Source organism: Salarias fasciatus, assembly GCF_902148845.1.
Source record: "Salarias fasciatus chromosome 23 unlocalized genomic scaffold, fSalaFa1.1 super_scaffold_20, whole genome shotgun sequence".
Taxonomy (NCBI): Eukaryota; Metazoa; Chordata; class Actinopteri; order Blenniiformes; family Blenniidae; genus Salarias; species Salarias fasciatus.
The window spans coordinates 3106474-3122564 of NW_021941230.1; the positions used below are offsets into that span (position 1 = coordinate 3106474).

The 16091-nt window shown below is 42.1% G+C and overlaps 1 protein-coding gene across 1 annotated transcript in view; it reads left to right on the forward strand.

Annotated features, from left to right (window-relative positions):
• LOC115384136 (NACHT, LRR and PYD domains-containing protein 3-like) overlaps window positions 1–16091 on the forward strand; it is a gene marked incomplete at both ends in the record, with an annotated part of 77208 nt that overhangs the window by 33341 nt on the left and 27776 nt on the right. The window lies entirely within an intron of this gene.

Here is a 16091-nt window from a genome sequence, read left to right on the forward strand (position 1 = left end):
CTATTGTAAAACTTCTGATGTTAACAAACCACTATTATGATTGAAAGTGTTAATGTTAATGTGAGACTACAGTATCTGTACATGTTATACTGAAAAAACATGTTGGCACAGTATAATACAGCTGCTAACACAGAGAACAATGTCCTAGCAGTGTTCTGCCATGACGCTGAAAAGAATAAATACTTAAGCAAAAACTATAATTAGTTTTAAGTTGTAAACTCTAAATGAGGAAAGCATTTGATTTCTGAAGTGTTTGATGTCTCTTTCTGACCCCTGTAGTTTAATGAGCTGCATCTGTAAGAACATTTCACACCTCGGGGAGTCTGATCCTCAGAGGCTCTGCTGTGGGATGAATGGGCTGCAGGAGGAGCACCAGGGGTGGAGAGAGTTTCTGAAACAAAGAATAAACACATAGAATATAGAAAGTGTGTTGTAGGATTTAAGAACAAATGTGTTCCACAATCAGACCTGGAGCAGAGGAGTCTCTGGAGTCTGGAAGGAGAAACTTCAGCTCCGGTGGAAGAGGGACAGGGGTCTGCAGAGGAGCCACAGCTGAGGAGAGAGGACAGATGTTAGTATTTCACTGTAAATCTTGACTTTGTGAATATAAAATATGCACTGAGCTTTTGTAGAGTGCTTTATTTGTACCGTCTCCTGATTCCAGGGCAGCAGAGGCGGCCTGAGCAGAATCTCTGGCCGCAGATTGAGCAGCTGTAGAGAGGAAGACTCAGTTACTTCATATTACTGATACATTGTCATTTACAGTGTTTACACAAATGTTAGTCCAATTCACACAACATTCAACCTTAACCTCTTCTGCTCATCTGCTTGACTTGTTAACTTTTACGTCGAGAGGACTGAACTTATTGAGTGTTAGTTTGTAATCAGAATAACAATAAATGTTTGAGCAGAGGAAGCACTCACATCAAATCATAAGTAAAAACCACCACTCACCACCTCATTCAATTTCACAAGCATGCTTAATAAAAATATGGCTTACCCTCAACGCAGAATGTATCGGTTCATAGTCACTTGGACTTTTGGTAGAACAGACATGAAAGGAACCGAGCATAAAGTGACCGGAATGTGGTCATGAACGTTTGAACTCATGTTTTCAACACAGCTGTCAACAGAGCAGGAAACAGATCAGGAAGAAAGTAGGAGCAGAGCAGCAGACAGACCACCAAGAAAAGATCCAGGAGAGTCCAGGAAGAGCCGGATTTTCATCCTCTGCTTTTCAGCAAATAAACCATCAACTAAAGAGAAACTAGCCTGACTGGAAACTCTGTTTCCTGCTCTGTTGGTTCACTGCTGCTCCACCTGTGGAGTCCTGATGACAACTGGAAAACTCTCTTTACTGCTGTGACGCCAAAGAACTGCTGACTGCGGCTGTTTCCTCCCGTTTCCATGGAGACCGGTGGCAGCAGTTTTCTAAAAGTTGTGTTTTCAGAGGCTGTGAGCAGCGTGGTGGTGGAAAGAGGACGGAACAAGAAACAGTTCATAGTCCAAAACAAAGGTTCTTTTTAAAGGACCAGGGAGGTATTTTGTTATTTACCTGACGGTTTCGGCAGCTGTCAGCTGTCTTCTTCAGAGAGTCACGTGATGTTGTTGTGACGTATCTTGTCAGCTGATTTATACAGGTTTTGGCGCTATTCTCCCACTAGTGGAGGTGGGAGAACAGCGCCATCTGCAGTCCGACTTCTTGAGTACAGCATCCCAGGTGTGTGAAAGCAAAAAGGCCCCCTCATCCCGGTTCACTGTCTCGGGGGCACGTTTCCGAATTTCAATAGCCTCTTTTATCCATCGTCGGTGTTTGTTCTCTTCTGTCCCGATGACTCTCGCTCCATCCCAATCCATAATGTGATTTTCTCTTTTACAATGATCCGAAATGGCCGACTTGAGTTGTTCCTGTTCAGCTTTTCTTTTTGTTGCTCGTGTTAGTGCTGTTGTGGTTTCTTTCTCACATTCTGTCCTGTGTTCCTTTTTTCGTGTGCTGAAAGTCCTCCCTGTCTCTCCAATGTATGTTTTGTTACATAACTTACATGGGATTTCGTAGATAATATTGCATTTTTGTTCTGGTTGTATTCTGTCTTTGGGGTGTACAAGTATTTTTCTGAGTTTCCTATATGGTTTTACTGGAGTATTGATGTTGTGTTTTTTCATTGCTCTTTGTACTTTCTCTGTGATGCCCCTGATGTATGGGAGGGTTACCATCGTGTTGCTCTCCATCCGCTCTCTGTTGTTTTCTTTTGGCTTGGGTCTCTTTTTCTTCTCCTGAACCTGCCTTCTTCCTTTTTGTATTGCCCAGTTGGGGTATCCGCATTGTTTGAGCGCTTGGATGATGTGTTGTTCTTCTTTTTTCCTGTCCTCCTCGTCTGTGATTATGTTGGCCCGGTCAAAAAGTGTTCTTATTACAGAGAGTTTGTGCGCTGTGGGGTGTTCAGATGTCCATAAGAGATATTGATCGGTGTGCGTTGGTTTCCTGTAAATGTTTATTTTAATGCTGCCGTCCTCTTTGTGGGAAATGTTGATATCCAGAAAATTTATTGCATGGTTCTCTTCTTCTTCATGTGTGAACTGTATTTTTCCGGTGGTGTCGATTGTGTTGAGATGTTTTGTTAATTCTTGTGTGTGTCCTTTTTTTATTTTATCCAAGATGTCATCCACATACCTCTTCCACATAGTAAGTCCACACTGAGCTGGTGCAGTGTTGATGGCCTTCTCCTCCAGATCCTCCATGAAAAAACCACTCATAATGGCTGAGAGGGGGTCCCCCATGGTGAAACCCTCTTTTTGTCTGTAAATGTTTTGTTTATACTGGAAATATGTTGACGTGGAGACAAAATGTAAAAGCCGGGTTATGTCCTCTACTGTCAAATTGGTGCACTTCTTGAGTGTTTTGTCCATCCTGAGTCTGTTTCCCACTATGTGCAGGGTAACGTGTATGGGGGTCTTTGTGAAGAGGGAAATGGCATCATGCGAGATTAGGATTTCATCTGGGTGTACTTGGATGTTCTTAAGTTCTTCTGCCAGTTCTCTTGAGTTTTTGCAATGTTGTTTCGATTGTCCAAGTAATGGTTTAATTAAATCCACCAGTGCTTTTGACAAGTTGTAGGTAACTGATCCTATGCTGTCAACTATGGGCCTCAGGGGGGCATCCTTTTTGTGGATTTTAGGTGTGCCATATATACGCGGAGTGATATTGGCTGTTGGTATAAGGTGGTTGTATGTGTCTTTGTCTATTTTTTCCTCTGCTAACAGTGGTTTGAGTAGAGCTTTGAGAGCCTTCTTTTTTTCCTCTGTTGGATCTTTTCTCATTATTTCATAAGTATCTGTGTCTTTTAACATGTCCTCCATTTTCTGTTGGTAGCACTTTGTGTCCATGATGACCGTCGCTCTTCCCTTATCCGCTGGTATTATTGTTATTGTTTTATCATTTTGAAGTGCGTGGATGGCCTTTCTCTCCTCCTTTGTTATGTTGCCTGGTGGTAATTTTGCAGTTTTTAAGATTCCTGCTACTTCGTTCCTGAGCTCTGCTTTTTTTCCTTGGTCCTTTATTGATTGGCACGCTAGCTCCGTGGCCAATATAAAATCATCGTATGGCATCTTGTTGGGGGTGATGGCGTAATTAAGTCCTCTGGATAGCACTTTTAATTCGATTTGTGAGAGTTGCCACTCAGACAGGTTCTTCACCCACCTATGATTAATTTTGACTTCTTCAGTTTCTTTCCGGTTGTGTGTCTCTAGTCTTAGTAGTTTCTCAATATGTCTTGTTTTTGTCTTAATGAAAACGCGTTCGTGTGTTGCCTTAAGATATTCGTCTACCAAACCTTTCGTGTGCTCATCCATAGCGTAGTTGTGTGTGAAGCTGTCAATGTTTGTTTTCAGTTGTGCGTCAATTGAGTTTACCTTGTTTGCGGTGCACCGTATTCTCTCCTTCAGTAAGGGGAAGCGTGCTCCTTTTATTATCCTTTCAGCATTATGGGTTGGGATGGGGTTCTTTAGACAGAGGCTGCGTGGGATGATTTCCTTATCTCGACATCTTAGGCTGAATTTTAAATGGTTGCGGAGACGTGCCCGTTTCTCTTCCAGGCGCTCCAATACCCGGAAGTCTTTGATACATTGTAATCCATGACTTGTGCGTAATAGTCCAAAAAGGTTCATTGGTCTTCCAAGTTATAATCCAAAACAAAGGTTCATTTCAAAAGACCAGGGAGGTATTATGTTATTTACCTGACAGTTTCGGCAGCTGTCAGCTGTCTTCTTCAGAGAGTCACGTGATGTTGTGGTGACGTATCTTGTCAGCTGATTTATACAGGTTTTGGCGCTATTCTCCCACTGGTGGAAGCGGGAGAACAGCACCATCTGCAATGAACCTTGAAATGAACCTTTGTTTTGGATTATAACTTGGAAGACCAATGAACCTTTTTGGACTTTTATTTGTGCTGGCTCGTCAGCTACATTGTTACGTTGCTCAGTTCAGTTCCAGCAGCATGGGGGGGCAATGGGGGGCCATGCCCTCCCACAGAGTCAGCCGTGCCTGTCCTTGCCTGGAAGCTGAGAAACACTCAGCAACACCCTGAGCTGCAATGGACAGTCAGACCTGGACTAGAAGGAACTGGCACAGGAGCCGCAGAGTTTCCCAGACTCCAAAGGTAAAATGACAACCTCAGAACTCCTCAGCGTCCTGCAGGAAAAGAAACTGAAGGAAGTTTACCTTAATGTGTGGGTGGCCCTGAGGATTGCTGTCACCATTCCTGTGACAGTTGCTGCTGCAGAGAGGAACTTCTTCAAATTGAAGCTCATCAAAACATACCTGTGATCCACCATGTCTCTTTTTTTCCCCCCTTGTCCTATTCGGCAGCTGGGGTGTGTAATATTGTATGATTGAAGCCTTTTACTGTCCAAACAGATTTTAATGTTAGCAGCAGGACAAAATTGAATCTCTTCCTGCTGCTGCCTTTATTTGAAACTGCCATCCGACATGGCTGCCGGACAGGACCGGGAAGGAAACGCTCAGAGAGCGAGAGACAGAGAAAGAGAGAGGGATAAATATGGCATTATATTTGTGCCACAATTCCGACGCGAGCAAAAGAGGAAGTACGCAAGCGCACCTACAATTGTGTGCGCTCGCTCGACCTGCCTCTCTCTCGCTCTCTCAATCTGCCTCGCTCGAAGAGCCCTGTGCGCTCGCTCCACGGTGTGCAGTGTTAGAATTCTGCCACACTGATTGGTTGCTGCGGCTCCAATCAGATTTTAGCATTCCGGAAGTATGTCCAGAGCCAACGAAGAAGAGAATGTAAATAAACAGCAAACCTTTTGATTTCGACAACAGACAACGGAAAGTTTACCACCACAGCCACAAGTAAGTAGTTTGTTTCATTATATTATTACGCTACGACATTGTGATAAACTTAATCAAATAGTGGTTTTTTGGTAAGCTTGTGTGTCTTTACATTTTGAATTACATTAGCTGTCCAATGCTAAGTTAGCCTATCTGTGTCAACGAGACAAACACATGCCAACACGTTTATAATGTAAAGTAAGTAAATCTGTCCCAAAATAACAAATCAACTCCCAAATCATCATAAAAATTGTTTGGTATTGTAAGGATAAAATTCAGCATTCAGCATTTCTTAGTCTTCAAGGTTTTGAGCAATTCTGTGAGTGTGTGTGGATGTGTATGGAATACTATAGCCTTTATTTATCTCACCATGGAGGAATTCACCATTACAGAGGCTCAAAGAACACACAGGGGCAAAACAGTGAGGGAATGTGTGAATAAGGAATAAGAATAAGTAATAGTGCAAATCTTAATAAGAATAATAATAGGATAATATAATATTGATCTAAAAGGAGGAAATACCTAACTTTAAATACAACATAAATCTAAAATATAGCAGGAGCTTTAATATATATACTGATATGTAGAGTATGTTTTAGTGCAACTGAATGTGTGTATGATGAAGTGACTATGATTTATTATGGGAGTTAAAAGGTGACCATGATTGCAAGACAGTATGTCCAGGGTTATTGCTCATATTTGATATGGTAGAGTCTATGTAAATTGTAGTTAATGTAATGACCTGGTTTGTGAGATTGACTTTTTTTAAATGTCTTTCTTTTTTTTTAAATCTTTCCACTCCAGGACATCCATCAGACCTGTTCTCCCCAGACACAACTGACTGGTTGCCGTTAGTGGATCTGGGCCACAACAAAGTCCCAGCACCCCCTCCAGCAGCCCAGGCCCGTGATGAACATGCTAGAAGCCGCAACAAAAGGAGGAAAGATTCAGAAGCTGCTGAGAGTTTGGTGGCTTTACAGACCATTATGGAGTGAAATTAATGCCAAAACCTCTCCAACACAAAAAACGTGTTTTATTCACAGCCGATGATTCACACACAAACTCAGTGTGTTTTGCAAAAGCAAAATGTCATTCACAACTAATGCACTTAGGTTTGTCCATCAAAAAAACGTTCAACAAATTAAAAAAATATGTATCTGCACTTACATTAAAATATTCTTTAAGTGCAAAATAAAATCTTTCAAGATTAATTATTTTTTTCCGAGTACAAAAAACAATTCTGCGGGTTGGAGAAAAAAATCTGCAGGTTGGAGAAAAAATTCTGCGGGTTGGAGAAAAAATTCCGCGGGTTGGAGAAACTTTTCTGCGGGTTGGAGAAACTATTGGCTCCCCAGCGTCACGTGACTTTTGGCAGTGATTTTGCACCTTCCTGATTCGCATCCGCAGGACTTAGGATTTATTCACAACTGCCAGTGTTGTGTAATTTGCATGCCACAACAGGAGGTGGCGCTGTGCGCGTTCACGTTTACAGTGTTTACAGTAAATGATCATGTACTGTGCTTCAACAAGACAGAATTAAACACAAGGAGAAATGGACCAAAACAGAAAGGCGACGGACTGTATGGAGACCAGCTGGACCCTGTTCAGACCCGGTTGGGCTCACTTACCGCTCCTGTTGTGGAAAAGGCTGCCTGGAAGTGAAATGCCCATCAAAGCATCGCAGCAGCACGGCGCTACAGGTTGTCAGGGCACAAACTTTTGTCTGGATTCAGTGATGGCATTTTGTCTTGAAGAAGACAGTAATACTACAGCCAGACACAGAAACACTAAAGCCAGACAGACTCACATCTTTGTGACAGCTGCAAAGTTTTGTGACTTAGGCTACGTTCACACTGCAGGCTGAAGTGACCCAAATCCGATTTTTTTGCCCCTATGCGACCTGTATCGGATCTTTTCCTGACAGTCTGAACGACACAGATCCGATTTTTTCAAATGCGACCCAGGCCACTTGGATATGTGGTCCTAAATCCGATACGTATCGGATCTTTTGCCATGCGACTTCAGTCTGAACGGCCAGGTCGCATTTATCCGACCTGCACGTCACGATGTGGGGCGCTGAAGACGTGTGTCTTACCGTGAGTGTTAAAAAAAGGCGCTCGCAGACGCACATTAAGGGAGTTCTTGTCATCCGAAAAATATTATTGAACTCCGTATCATTAAAGCCTCTCATCACTGTCCCCCCACTCCTGACTGCGTTTCTCTGTTGCTGCCGCTGCCCCACAAAACGCCATGGCCAAAAACTTGGCTCTCTTCCTTCTCATTCGCTAAATTGTGCAGCGCCAGGACAACGGGGAGGAAAAATAATAATAATATCCACACGCGCGCTCTCCCTCGCTCCCTCTCTCTCTCTCTCTCTCTCTCTCTCTCTCTCTCTCTCTCTCTCTCTCACACACACACACACACACAGAAGGAGCTCGGCGCGGCTGATTAGAAGCGCAGCACTGAAATGATTGCTCACTATTCAATTGTAAGAATACGTGTTTGATCAGTTCTTAAATAAATCATCGACGCTTGAAAAGCTGTAGATTCTGTATGTTGTTTCTGGGTTCCGCAAACACTGAAGCGCGCTGCTGCGTGACGTCGTTCTGTCCTCTTCTGCGCATGCGGGACACTTTTGGGTGGTATTCCGTTCAGACGGGAGATCACATACAAGTCGCATTTTATTGTAAATGTGAACGAACTCGCAAAAAAATCGGATTTCACAAAAAAATCCGAATTGAGCATTAAGCCCTGCAGTGTGAACGTAGCCTTAGTTGTGTGGACGCCGGTGGACTGCAAGGTGCACAATGTTTTCCTTCATTTTATTTGCAGTGTTATTTGTTTATGCACAATCTAATCGTACTTTATACAGTTGCAGTGATATTTGTTTGCACAGACTTTTGCACCTTATTTGAACTGTAACTGTAACTTTAACAGTGTGTTGCACGACACAAGAAGGTTGGTAATAAACAGAAGACTTTGAAACCAGAAATGGTGACATTATTGCAGCATGGGTAAATGGCACAGTCTCACAGAGGATTTCCCATTAAAATGAAGTTTCATAAATAGCTACTGAGCTACAATATTTAATTTCACCATAGTCTTATTAACTTATTAAAGCAGAGGCTGGTTTTTGTCACCATATGAGCAGTAACAGCTGAGGAGATTTACCTGTCCTGAATGTTCAGGATAAATATTAGAATTAAGCAGAGGAAGACTGTTAGCCATCAATTTTATTTACAGAAAAACAGAAGTTGGTCACATATAATCAAGATAAACAAAACAAGCGGTTCATCTCAGCACACATGGACTTAATTTCACCATTCATTCGTTTATAACTGACACACTGCTCATTCTCCACCATGTCGTTCTGTTGTGGAGCCTGATAACCATCAGGTGTGTGAGGTTCAGGTGCAGCAGCTGCAGTAACTGCTGTCACGACCTCCTGTCTCCTTTTTCTCCGTTGGAATCTTTCCGCAGCTTTCTCCTCCGTGTGTTGAGATGTGATGACAGGTTCAGTCTGGATGAGGTTCATTCACTTCATCAGCAGCTCTCCTGAAAAACACACACACGCCCATTATGACTTTTAACATGAGGTCAGTTACAATGTACTCTCAAAGTCAATCTCCTATGAGTGAGGACAATTATGATATAAATTCAACAGTAGAGGGAAGTGGAAGTGGAGGAAAGAGTGTTTGCTTTGCCACTACTGCCCTGAGCTAGCGTGGCTAACGCTAGCAACCAGCTAACACCACGGACACCACAACATGGGTTAGCTCCGGCAGTGACAAAAATGACATGAACCCACGAAGATAATTTAATTTTTCATCAACAATGACCACAAACTCACCTGTTGGCTGCTCAGGGCGCGTTGTTCTGGGGCGACTGACTCACTCGGTTGTGGTCCTGGCTGGTTGTGGATGGTGCTATGCAACGGCATCAACAGCGCCACCTCCTGTTGTGGCATGCAAATTACACAACACTGGCAGTTGTGAATAAATCCTAAGTCCTGCGGATGCGAATCAGGAAGGTGCAAAATCACTGCCAAAAGTCACGTGACGCTGGGGAGCCAATAGTTTCTCCAACCCGCAGAAAAGTTTCTCCAACCCGCGGAATTTTTTCTCCAACCTGCAGATTTTTTTCTCCAACCCGCAGAATTGTTTTTTGTACTCGGAAAAAAAAAATTAATCTTGAAAGATTTTATTTTGCACTTAAAGAATATTTTAATGTAAGTGCAGATACATATTTTTTTAATTTGTGGAACGTTTTTTTGATGGACAAACCTAAGTGCATTAGTTGTGAATGACATTTTGCTTTTGCAAAACACACTGAGTTTGTGTGTGAATCATCGGCTGTGAATAAAACACATTTTTTGTGTTGGAGAGGTTTTGGCATTAATTTCACTCCATAGACCATGTCATGAAGTGACTGTGTGACCAGTGGTTGTGAACCACAGGAGGAGCAGACCGACATGCTGCAGCCAGAAGAGGATGGAACTGATCAGGAGTGTCAGGCCTGATCTCACTGGCATCCTGGTCACTGGCATGCAGGATGAGATCAACTCTCTCACTGCAGAGAATTTAGAATGAAAAAACAAACTGACAGCTACTGAAATTGGAGAAGAAACATTAAAGATGATGACGAGAATGTTCGTTTTTATACAGGGCTACCAACATATGCCATATTGATGATGATGACGATGATGACGATGACAAAATTGTGCACCTGTGCTGTGCACTGACGAACATCAGTGACACCGTTGTGCCTTTTGACTAAACTGTAAATGTTTCTGTGTAGTATTAAAGAACAGCTGTATTCTTTTTCATGAAAGCTTAAGACTCCATGCTACTGCTTTTTACGTTTTGTCGTAACATGTTTCACATGACTTTTATTTGAACTGCCAAATAAAAATATGCCCTTCCGTTTAGTCGGTTACCAACTGAATGATAAATGCAAAGAAACCGTTCCACTCGAAAAACAGCTTTATTTGGCATCATCAGATTCACGGACAGTTAAGAGGTAAGAACCAGTTACATTGGACACATATATTGTAGGTTCCTGAATAATGAAGCCCAAGCTTGTGTAACCATTGTCTTGGGTGGTGATGAAGGACAGACACAGGACTGCTCTTGAATGTTTTTACTGGCACACAAAAAAACACACACAAATCTCCTCAGTGTGTTGATCAACTGCATACAGAGAGTCTCCGCCAGTATATTATGTTACTCTGCTTTGTTTTTACATTTGATTGTATAGTGGTTTCACATTTTTAACAAGTATTTATATTTTTAACAATTTTTAACCAGTATTTATATTTTTAACAATGAACAAATAATAAAGCACATTAATAACGGCTGTCTGCCACTGGCAGATAGCAATGTGACGAGTGGCTACGTTGCCAACGGCAACCAAACAGATCAATTCACATTAAATTAATTACAAAAGAAAAACATTTTAATATTTAATCTATAATGGAGCTTACCTGGCACACAAAAAACACACACAAATCTCCTCAGTGTGTTGATCAACTGCATACAGAGAGTCTGTTCAGGTTGAAAAGATAACAATTAATGAAAATGTCCGTGGAATGGCGGAACGTTAGCTCCCGTTAGCCTAGCATGCTAACTAATGCTCGTATTGGTGATAAAATGGTGATCCACAGGAGAACGAGCAGGATATTTACAGGATAGACTACAAATGGGCCAACAAGCATGTACGGGGCCAGAAACACTGCTATCTCATTATACAAATAATAACAAAAGTAAAGCCAAGTCAGAGCGAGCTCTGTAGCAACCTACCTCCGCCAGTATATTATGTTACTCTGCTGGGGAGGGCTAGAGCGCGCCTGAAGGACCCAGTGCATGCAGTTTTTAAATTTTACCAGTAGGTGGCTCCAAAGGATAAGATATTACCAAAAGATCATTTCTGGACAAATTCAACACCATTTTTTTTTCTCTGTTACACTTGACACTCCTATCTCCTCTGGAAATCCACATGTGAAATACAAAAAACTCCACAGAATCCTCTTGATTCACTCAAACTGTTTAAACTTCAAAGTCGTGTTACAAAAACATTACGTCCAGAAAAATAAATGAAATAACAAAGGTAACATCCAGAGATACAAAGAAAAAGAGAGAGGTAAAAAAAAAAAAAAAAAAACTGGCTCCACTCCACTTGCCCAACTGTCTGTCTGATGCAGGACAGCCACACACAACACGAAACTTAATTTTTTAAACAGGCAATTAAATATGCAAACTTCCAGAAAACCTCAGTTTACTCCGTAACACCCAACAAACCTTATCCATGTGGATTTTTAACCTTAACTTATTTATACACATATTTTCAAAAGTAATTAACCACAACATGAACTGTACCTAATCATCTGTGAATATTTTAACCTGTAAGTAATCACTTCGCATCTCAAACACAAATAAGCATTTAAATATGAAATGACAATTTTCACATTGATAACTCAAACTGTTTTTAAGTTCCTACATATATGTTGGTATGGATTTTCTCACAATCCTTTCAGTATATGTAAAATGTTTCAGCAAGCTGAGTAGACACCAAAACACACCTCCAGCATTTATGTAAAAACAAACAAGAAAAGGTCAGATAACTTCAAAATAACACATATTTACTACCGCAACTTGAGTCACGTCTCATTCTTCGTTGGCTCTGGACATACTTCCGGAATGCTAAAATCTGATTGGAGCCGCAGCAACCAATCAGTGTGGCAGAATTCTAACACTGCACACAGTGGAGCGAGCGCACAGGGCTCTTCGAGCGAGCGCAGGAGGCAGATTGAGAGAGCGAGAGAGAGGCGTACTTCATCTTTTGCTCGCCTCGGAATTGTGGCACAAATATAACGCCATAGATAAAGCGAGGGGGAATGGGGTAAGGGCGGTGGGGTTGGGGGACAGCAAAACATATATACAAATTCACAAAACACACCACGTGCAACAGAAAACAGTCACAAACCACAATCTAAACAGCACCAAAACAGAGCCGACAACCAACACAGAGACCAAAACACCAAACTGAAGCAGAACCAGTTTTTTTTTTCTCTTTCTCTCTTCCTTTTTTTTTCTCCCCCCACAAAAAAGTGAAAGAAACAAAAAGTCGGTGAAACAAGCAAGTGGACAGACAAGGCCTTAACAACAAAAGGAGGTGTAGAGAAGGGAAGGAAGTGCAATGACACCACAAATTTTTTTTTTTTTTTTTTTTTTTTTTGAGAATACAGCTAGTAGTAAACTGGGGGCGGGCAAACTGAGAGACCAAGTATGAAATTACACCGGAGCATCAAGAGAGGTCTTCTACAGATCACCATTAGTCTAACTCACCTCAAGACGACAAGGTAACTGAGTCCACTGGTAGAATGTGAAGAGTAATTAAAGATCAGCGTGATCATGCAAATGTGATGGTGATAGTGATGGTGATAGTGATCATGCATATATGACCTCCGATCCACTATGTCTCAAGAGCGGTTAAATGGACTTGCACTGATAAGCATCAGCCTTGAGGTATCTAGGCGAGTGTTATTCAATGATACCAGAGAAGTCTGTGCTGCAAACAAGTCCAGATGTGTGGACTTAGGAATTGAAAGACATGAGAGAGCGACTTCAAAGTTTGCTGTTGCTCAAACTTTTCAGCCGAGGACTCCAACACTGTATACCTCAGTGAAAATGATTTCCATGTAACGTTTGAGTGAACTTCTCCAAGGTTTTTTTGAAGCAAAATTATTTAAAGGTCTAATACACGATTTTCTCGAAAAGACGAAGCCAAACGTCTGTTACTCACTTTTTGAACAACGCGCATGCGCCAGACCAGGCTCTCCTGCTTCTCCCAGGAAACGCGGAAGTGTACGAGCGCGATCTCCTCTTCTCCGGCGTGCACGGCTCTGTTTACAGTTTCTGCGATCGGCCTCGCTCATAAATAAAGCTTTTTTTCCGAAACAGTTAAGGTTTCATTATGTCAGACTCGCCATCGGTAAGTACGAGCTCAGAAGCTCACCGGCTACATAAACACTCTGAATGCGCAAAAGGGAAAAGCTGATTGGGTGCAAGCACGTGGAACCGCCTTACGAAAGCAGCTCGTCAGAATGATTGACAAACAGACCCACCAATTATTTAGGTGGTCCACCCGGAAATCAAAATCGTGTATTATACCTTTAATGTTATTTAAAATTCTTTAATAAATTATTTAATATTTATTTTTTGACTTGAAAGTTTGCTGTTGTTGTTTGAATAAAACAGTTGTTGTTGTTCATTTGGCAGCTGTCATTCAAGTGTGTGTGTGTGTGTGTGTGTGTGTGTGTGTGTGTGTGTGTGTGTGTGTGTGTGTGTGTGTGTGTGTGTGTGTGTGTTTGTGAGTGTGTGTGTGTGTGTGCATCAAATTGGCTGGGGCCAGCCCTGGTCAGGACTGTAAATATCTCATAGTAGTTATGTTGCTGTTGTCCACACATGATTGCTCTGTGCTTTGCTGCTCTTTGGTTCTGATTGTTGGATTCTAAACTGCATTTTTTTAGACTCCAGACTTCATGAATGTAGTTAAAAACAGTGCTCTCCTGAGCACTCCGAATTTATACACTCAATGTCTTCAATAATCGATAGAAATGTTAATATGCTGAAAAAAAACATCTCATGTGGTTGTTTATTAATTGAAGCGGTCACTGGACTGCAGCCTCACCATCTGATCAGTGAAGGAACTGTCGGGTTCAAAGACACTTCAAACGTTAAACAATCCAAACAGTGAACACTCAGAGACAAGATTTGGGTTTTTGGCTGCATCTGCAGATGGGGGAGAGTACAATGTTCGCTCACAGCGTGAGCGACTCACAGACTGTCTCTGACCCCCTTCTGGTGTCTTCAGCTTTTTATTGAGTTGGGAGAGCAAGCATAGACATGGGTAAGCATGGGCGCATCCGCCCACAGACATTTAAAAAGATTTCAGCGACACCCGAGAGTCTGGGTTGTCGGGTCCACATCCTCTTGAACTTTGGTTCACTTCTGTTCACAACTTGAGGGTGGGTTCCGCTTCTTTTGCACAAACAGAATGAACCAAACATATTTCTGCGAAACAGGTGTCTAGACAACATTTTCCAAGAACTGAGTATGGCGAGACTTTCCGTGCGCTGTGCAAGCTTTCTGCACAGTTACAAAACATCAACTCACACAAGCACTTTGCACAAGCATTGAAGCAATTATCTTACAGAACACTGTGGAGTTATGCAGATTATTGTTAGATTATTATATTCATGTTTTTACCTTGTAAATATCATAAAATTGGTACAAAAGCTGCTTCAAAACAAATTTGAAATGGACCTATTAATAGAGAAGTACCATACTTCATTTCCACATATGACATGAACACTGAAACTGGAGCCATCAGCATCAGAATCAGAAAGGCCTGGTTATACAGTGTACAATGAAACTGGAGAGTGATTTCTGAGGAGCTAAAGCTGCCGCTTTAACGCAGCTTTTCTGCTGCGTCCAGCAGAATGTCTCCGATGTGGCTCTTTTGGAGGTTCACATGAAGAAAGGATGAAGTCTTGTCCGCTCAGGCCTGGACGTCTTGAGGCTGCAGGGAGACGGAGTGGCGGGCTGCTGCAGCCTGGTCTGCTGATGAGAGAGTTTCAGGAGGAGGATTCACCACTGAAGAAGAAGAAGAAGAGGGAAGATGGTCCAGTCCAGCCTCCAGATTTGGACCTCTTGTTCCTGCAGAGTGAGATGTGTGCTGAGCAGCATCTCTGGAGAAGACTTTGGTCCCATTTCGAGATCTTCTCATGAGGAGAACATGAGCAGCAGATCCTGTAGAACCACGGTTCACTGGTAAAGTGTCTGTAAAGAACAATCTGGAGCCAGCTGGATGTTAGAATAATCCTCCACTGTGTTTATTTTCCCTTCTTTCCATGATGTAATAGCTGACTTTACATTATTCCACACGTTGCACAGCTGCTGACCAGTGAAATAACTGATCTGAGACCTTATATTGGCCAAAACACATTAAACACATAAATGGCTTTAGTCCTGCTGACTGTGTTTCATAACAATCTTGAATGTAATTTGGAAATTGATCACTTTCTGATCACTTTTATGGTGAAAACATGTCATTCCTCATGCACTGCGGGAGTGAGGCGCTCCTCCACCAGGCTCCTCCACCACTTTTCATAAAATGAAAACAGTAATAGTGTAATGTTCAATCTTCCTTGTGAAAAGTGATCCCAGAGTCCTGCTTTCAGTAGTTCCCTGATCAGCCCAACAATATGCTGCCAGTGCCGTGGCACCTTGACTTCTCTGGAGCTTCATCACAGACATGAGGACCATTCCAAGATGGCCGCCGTATTTCCTACACCTTAGCAGCCGATGTGGCGTCTCCTGTTTATGTCTGTGGTTACAACTGACCGTGTTACAACTATCCCCAGTCTCCCTACTGGAATGAAAAGAATGTTCACGGCTCTACGTCACTGAAAAACGGCTCTCCAGAGAGTCAGCTTGAGAAAACCAACACTGACCAGAGCTGAGTTTAACTCTACACACATGTATGTTTGAGTGCACTCTTTAGTTAATTCAACACTGGTGAATTTGCAGTGCAGGAAGTTACCATGCTTCAATTTCAACTACTAATTTAAATTCAACCTGAACTGATTGTTTGGACTTAGGAATGTTTTACGTTATGTCCTGAAAACTGCCTTGAAATGCAAAACAACAGAAATTTAAACATGCAATTCAAAGTTTGACTATTTACG